We start from the raw sequence: 8029 nt of genomic DNA on the forward strand, positions 1-8029 counted from the left end.
TTGGAGGGGAAACTGGGAATGGAGAAATTTACATGTAAATAAAGAAAATATCTAAAATAAAAAAAAACGTGTGACTTATATATAAAAAGTGGATATATATATATATGTTTATAAGAAACAAAGTACGAATTAAAACAATTTGTTTTTATCACTTTTATTTAATTAGGTAAGTAATTAAAGATGGCAGTGGACCTATACTGGCTACAGCTGTTTTTTATCTTTTTCTACCTTTGTCTTAATTTTTAAAGAACCTTCCACGTGGATTAAGGTAACATAAACATGGCTTGACAATTTTCTCCTGACTCCATATTCCAGATAAACCAATCTTATTGTTGCCGCTGGCCGGCAACAGGTGGCTCCCAGGCGTGGGGCTGGATTGGAGAAGAAAGGAGCAGAGATCTCTTATTTAAATATTAAGGATAGACGGCGGAGTCACGCTGGGGTACAGCAGGTTCTGCCAGGAGATGGCCAGGGTGCTAGGTAGACGGCCAGTGGGCAGAAATTTGGAAGGCTGACTATTTTCCGGGGAAATGGAGGCAGCCTTTTTCACCTAAAAGCTCCGGGTTGTAGAGCTAATGGGGCCTCCCAGGAAGTGGAGGAACTACAGGGACAGAAATGGGCAGTGTAGAGGCTATAGTTCCCTATGGCTATTTCAGAATTCCCTGAATTTTATCTATGTCTTATATATGTATTTCTATGCTACATGTAAGTTTGTCTTGTCTTGTCGTATGAATGCTATTGTTTTTGTGTCATTATCTTGCATCTTTACTTTTTCCTATTATGCATGTGGGCAAGATGGCCACGGAGGCCCCGCCCACTCACCACAGAGCACGTGGGCCTAAAGTTTCCTTTGTTCCGTGCTGGCTGCTCTGATTGGGGCCAAGCAGAGAAAGACGGTCCCTGGTGGGCGGACAGATGCCAGGATCCTGAGCAGGAGCGTGCCTGGCGTTGTGTCCCATGCTCTGCCTGCTTGGCGGAGCACGCAGGCATGCCTAAAAGTTCCTCGGGAGAGTGCAGCCTCCCTAACAGCCTGGCCATGGCTGTGTGGTCAGGGATGCCCAGGCCAGGTGACAGGAGTGCTTTCCAGCCTTGTCCAGGGTGCCCACAAAACCGCGGCTGAGAATTTCCATTGTTCTATGCTTGCAGTGAGACAACCGAACTGACGGAGCTCCCAGGCTGCAGGTTTCCGTTGTTCCCTGCGCAAGACAGCACGGCCACCTGACAATCGCATGGTGCTGGCGCTTTGTGGTCAGGTTCCCCAGTTGCAGCTGCGGGTGACAGGCGGGCCCAGGGCCGCAGCTTCTGCGGCTACTGGGCTTGGTCTGCCATGCCCTGGTCCGCGACTAGCGGCCCCAGACTTAAGACCCCACGGGGCTGCGCGAGGGTCGCATGGGGGGGGACTGCGCGGAGCCGAACGCGAAGTGGTTGGAGCCTGCGAGGGCCCCTCGGCAGGCAGGCTGGCCCTCCCTCTGGCCACTCATCCCAAGAGGCTGGGCGACAAAAACAGCCAGGACCCCAAACAATGACCAAACAGGGCCCGAAACCCCAGCTCTGCCAAACTTGGCAGTGCGGTGCCATGGCAAAGCTGCCATGGCAGCGTGCATGCACACAGATACTGAGCTCTGCTCAGTGCCACTTAGTGCCATCTAGTGATATGATAATAAATTACAAGCCAACAGGTAGAATAGGTGAGGCAAAACCTCTCCCCCAAGTTCGTCAGAATATGGGCCCAATCCGTAGCTCCTTATTCGGTCTCTAGGGGTGGGACTTCTGATGTAACTGGAACCAGGAGCAAGGCGTGGCAAATAGCAGGAGGTGGGCAGAGAGGTGTGGTTATGAGAGGCAGGCAGGGTCAAGCAGGAGGGTTACAAATTTATATTAAGAAAAATGTATTTTCAGTATTGCTGTAGATGAGCATCTACATAAGACTGTTAAATTGATTGTTGCTTTATATCAAACAACTTTTATAATACTCATTTTTATTGTTATAATATTTTATAAATTTTAAGGAATCTTACAAAAAGGATATTGTAGGTATCGAAGGGGGGTCTCTGGGAGGAGTTAGGGTACAAAAGGGAAACAAGAATGTGATTTAATTCTATTTATTTAAAATATGTTTTTAAATGTTAACAAATTCAGATAAATTGAAATCATGTAACACTTCTCATCATAATGCAATAAAAGTTTAAAAAAATGGAATCCCAGTTACATAAAATAGTAACTACTATGAAAAGTACTTGGTCAACAAAAAAAGCTAAGTTCTGAGTATCTATAGACTATGTGTCATGGCAGCTTGGCATACTGATTATAAAAGCAGAATTGTTTTTCTAGAATCTTCTCGGATTTGGTTAAAGGGAATGAGGCCCATTTGTTCCATTATCACTTGATTTCATAGTGGAAACACCTGAAATGTTAAACAGCCAAAGCATGATGTTGACTCTGGATGCTACCCTGAGTGTTTTTCTAAGTTAGAAATCGCCATTCCATTGGATGCCTTCAACTCTGGGAGGAATTCCCTCTGTCACTTTGTTAAAACGTTTTGAAATGAGGAAACGAAATGAAATAAGGCTTTATAGGTGTTGGTTCCTCAGATATTCTTGATTTCTCATTTGAGGGTTTTTTGTACTATGAAGCATAATTAATCTATATTCTGAATTCATTGTCTACTAAGATTTATTGAAGAGTGTTTTGGTTAAGCTTTTGAGCTAAAGAGAATGCCCAGAAATTAGTGACACACAGACAAGGCATCATCTTGAATACATGTGTATAGGACAGAAATTCTTTGAAAATTTTACCACTGCAACTTAAGTCAATCATTGGTGAGCTGTCAGGCTGGTGCCATCAATTCAAAGGAAAAGCATTGGACATCACAGAGATTTGTGGACAACAGACATCCTTCAAATTGATTAGCAGACATCACAGGTTAACAGGCTGTAGTTTAGGGCTTGGGCAACCAAAGCTTGATTCTAATAATTTAATAATTTGCATGTACAACACAAGACTTAATCTTTAGTAGTCAGAGTATCAACTGCAGATCTCTTTCAGGTGACTATACAAACCAGGAAAACTTTCAGCCAGTGTAAGCAGAAAGACATCATTTTCCATTGCTTAAAGATTACGGTTGGCTATTTCCAATAAAACCAAATATTAAAAAAAAAACCTTATTGCCCCTGTTCTTTTATCTCTCTAACTATATTAAATGCTTGCTAATAACTTCTAAAAACTCCTAAAAGCTTTCTTGGTCATTCTGCAAATTAAAAACTTCTGGCTTGGGGCTGGAGAGATGGCTCAGTGGTTAAGAGCACTGGCTGCTCTTCCAGAGGTCCTGAGTTCAATTCCCAGCAATCACATGGTGGCTCACAACCATCTGTAATGACATCTGATGGCCTCTTCTGGTGTATCTGAAGATAACTGCATAAAATAAATAAATAAATCTTTTTTAAAAAGCTTCTGGCTTGGGTGATTAGCACCTGTGGCCTAATAGCAGGGTTAGTGGGTGACAAGGGAGGATAAAATAAAGGATTAGTTGCTAGAGCATTTTTCTCTCTTCCTCAGAAGTCTCACCTCTCCTTTGTCAATTGGAAGGAAGATCTGGAGCAATAAACTTTTATTGAATCAGGAGAATAGAGTCATACTCACAGAAGAAAAAACATTTGCACAAGCAAATACACATAAACTCACATACATTCATATACAAATTCATGCATGCATACTCATACACCTTCATGCAAATCAGTTGAGCCCAGCTACATAGTTATCTCATAATTACATACTTAAAAAAACACATATACACTTTCACATGCATATGGAGCAAAAGACTAAGTGCCAGTACAGGAAGAACTTGCTCATTCTGTATGAGAAATGAGCTCCAAACTTTATTGCATAGAGAAAGACAAAAGCTTCTATAGTCTTATTGCTAAATGAATTAAATCTAAGACTGAAAAAAAAAAACAAAAAACAAACAAACAAAAAAAAACCGTTTTGTGCTCTTTAGGAAGATTAAGCTTACCCTACTGTTAAGAGTTCCATTCCATTCCATGAAAAGGAGAAGACTGCCTGCTCCTTCCTCTCTGTAGCTTCTTTGTCCTTCCTTCCCACTGCATTCAGTGTATTGTTCTCTTAATTTCTAAGTGCTCTTTTAATTTCTAAGTCATTCTGCTCTGCTGTCCTCCTACTTCCTATCTTGCTCTCTCCTCCTGCCATGATGTAATAATGCCATTGTAATGTCATGTTCCTAATTTCTGTAACTATCCTAGGGGAATAGATCACATGGTTTTTCTAAGTATCTTTTTTCTTTTTTTCAAAAGTTCACTAAAAGTTCAAATATAAATTCAAATAATAAATGGAATAAGAAGTTTATGATAGTGAATGTCTACATATGTATCCTTGAAGACTAGATACTCATTATATGTCACTAATTGTACAAATTCATAGAGAATTAAATACTATAACTAAGTTATCATTGAAGTTTTATATAGATAAACCCAGTCAACATTTTATCTTCTCTCCTTGTACCTAGAATAAATCATTAGTTCACTCTTTATGACCTTTGGTTTATTGTTTTGCAACCTCTCAGAATGTGTTCTAAGTTGTAGATGCCTGCTTTCTATCTCAGAAGAAATTAACTCATGACAGTTGAAGATTGGCAGAGTTCACATTGCAGTTTTCATATCAGAGAGAACTTAGTGCCAGGCCTATTATAAAAGGGCTTAATAATTACTAATCTAATTTTAGAAATTCTTACAGAATCATCATTAAAATTTTAAAATTCATCTATTTGTCTATATAGCATAACTAAAAGACAGTACATCTTCATTGTTCTACAGAAATCTTCTCATAAGGGTGGGCTAATTCATAGTAATTGAGATTATATATATATATATATATATATATATATATATATATATATATATAACAGCAAAAGCATATTAATAGCAGGAATCTTTGCTCAAATGTAGTCTCTTCAGCCTTACCTAGAAGATCAAATCCATCATGACATGGTGAAATCATCTCAGGAAGATCACCTGCTAGTTTTTTTATTTTCTCCTATATGGCTGCTGGCAAATTACTACACATTTATTGCAAGTTCTCAAATATGTTGCCTCACATGGAGATTGTCATTCATCCTAGAAAACATAATGAATTTTGATTGTTGTTGTGACTTGTACATGTGTAATTTTTGTTATTTCTGAATGTGATATGGAAACAACAGGTTATAACAGAGCATAGTATGTGAAGGAAGCCTAACTCCTAAACATTTAACATGGCATAAAATAAAGTCAGGTGGACACATGGTAAGCTAAGTTGGCTTACATGATATGTCTCCTAGAGTAATCAAAAGAGATAGGAGTATTCTGGAGTGTGTCAACCATACTATGCTGGAGCACAGTGTATTGGATTAGGGTAGATATAGGATTTTAAAGGAACCATGGATTGGATCATGTTATAGATCATGAGTCCAAGTCTAATTGTGAAATTTATATGATCTCAAATCTTTCGACACAAAATATTTTCTGTCAATAAAAAATGCAGGGATTGGAGATGGAGCAGAGACTGAGAGAATGGCCAACCAATAACCAGCGTAACTTGAGACCCATTCCATGAGGAAGCACCAATCTCTGACACTATTAATGATACTCTTTTATGCTTGGAGAGTCTAGCATGACTGTTCTCTGAGAGTTTCCACCCACCAATTGACTCAGACAGATGAAGACACCCACAGCCAATGATTGGATGGAACTTGAAGATGATTATGGAAGAACAAGAAGGAGGATTACAGCCCCTAAGGGGTTAGGAACTCCACAGAAAGATCAACAGAGTCAACTAACCTGGACCCTTGGGGCTCTCAGAAACTAAACCACCAACCAAAGAACATACACAGGATGGACCATGGCCTCCCCTCACATTTGTAGCAGATGTGCAGATTGTTTTTTATGTGGGTTCCAAACAACTAGAATGGGGGCTATCCCAAAATCTTTTTGCTGTATGTGGGATATGTTCTTCTATCCAGGGTTGCTTGTCTGATCTCAGTGGGAGAGGAAGCACCTAGTTTCACAAAGACTTGAAGTGACAGGGTAGGGGAATACTCAGAGGGCCCCCACCCTATCAGATGTGACCAGAATGGGGAATGGGGAAAGGATAGTGGGAGGGGTAAGCAGAAGGGGGCAGTGAGTGGGTTATAAAGTAAATAAGTTAAAAAATAATCAAATTCATTAATAAATAAAATTAAAAATAAAAATAAAGAAAAAAGATTTATGTAATCTGACTAGGATTGATAGAGATGATTGGGTTACATAGAATAGAAATGGATAAACATCTACATGCCACAAGGGATCTCATTTGTAAGGTTGTACTCACTACCATAAAGAGGTATGAAGAATGTTACCCCCTGATAAAAGTAAGCACATGTTCCCAAGGCACATCATAAGGGTGAAAAGAAATGAAGGTATGGGTTTAGTGCCCCTCACTACTGATGGACACTCCTATAATACAATAGATGGTGTACTTGACTAAGCAGTATCTCGTGCATATTTGAGAAGGAATGGGTGCATTCAGTCTTGGTGAGTGGAATGGAGTTGAGGAGGAGTCCAGGTTGCCTAGCTAGAGATAAGTGAAAGCCATTCATGGCTCAAGGGTAGGAAAGTTAACAATTCAAGTTTGAACTCTTTAACTCTGGTGTTGTCCAGGAAGTGGTACAAAATAACAGGCAGGACATGGAATACTATATCAGGATCAAAGTATGAGCTACCTTTAACTTTTATTCCAACAATCTTGTCTAAGATTGTCTGTTATACTGCATGAATATGACTAGTGATATTCATTCATTCACAACACATTTAGTTACTTACAAAAAAAAAACATTCTGAACCTTTCTATTATGTTACCTTGATTAGATCCTACAATCAGAGTCATTTTGTATAATATTTTCTCATATTATTTTTGAACTAAGTCTAAAAAATTTTGAGTTTGTTTTTATTTATTCAAGGTCTAAAACACAATCAAATCCAAGAGCTGTTCCCACTGAAGTATACAGAAGACTCTTTCTAGAAAGATACATTGGGAATGTTTAAAAATCATATAGTGACGTGTTACTCATGAGGAAATTCAGGGAATGTTGGTGATGATGAAGAATATGAAATGTGTTATGATGAAAATAATTTTTTTTAGAAAAGCTACTTATTACACTCCTGATGAAGATCAAATTTGTCTATTTTTCAAAACAGAGCATACTCTGTGTCAGTTACCTGTCCATACTCAGAGAATTGTTTGGGAAAGTGTTGACATCAAGTATAGAGACCTAGCTAGCTATTTTCTGAAGTGTATTTGGAAACTTTACAAAGTGATACACACTTGATTCTTGGCAATCCTTTTTTTATAGATTGGAATTAGATGGTACTTCCATGTTATCTAAAAAAAGGAATGACAGAAAGCTATGCTAAATTCCATAAGTTGGACATATTCTCCCAGTAAAAGTCAGTGCAACAATTCACCAATTAATTTTACTGTGATATATGTTATGTAGTTTAGACCAAAATGAGGATTTTTATGAATCAATTGATATTTTAAATGTTTCTTCACAAATGTTTAAGTTATTGATTACTTAATGAAGAACGCTATACCAAATAATTATGAGGATAATTATCTTGGAAAAACTTACAAAAACAACTACACATGGAATTATTCTCACTTTTTTGCCTTTTTTATTATTTACCTTTTATTAATCATTCCATTCATTTACATCTCAAATGATATCCCACTTCCCAGTTACCACCTTTACCAACCCCCATCCCACATTTGTTCTCCCCATTCCCCTTTGCCTGTATGAGGGTTCTCCCCAACCTATCCACATTCTTGCACCTCACCACTCCAGCATCACCCTATGCTGTGGCATCAAACCTCCATGGGAACAAGGGCCTCCCCTCCCATTGCTGTCAAGCAAGGCCATCCTCTGCTATGGATGTATTTAGAGCCATGGATTGCTCCGGGTACACTCCTTGGTTGGTGGTCTAGACTCTGGGAGAACTAGATG

Source organism: Mastomys coucha, unplaced genomic scaffold, assembly GCF_008632895.1.
Source record: "Mastomys coucha isolate ucsf_1 unplaced genomic scaffold, UCSF_Mcou_1 pScaffold5, whole genome shotgun sequence".
Taxonomy (NCBI): Eukaryota; Metazoa; Chordata; class Mammalia; order Rodentia; family Muridae; genus Mastomys; species Mastomys coucha.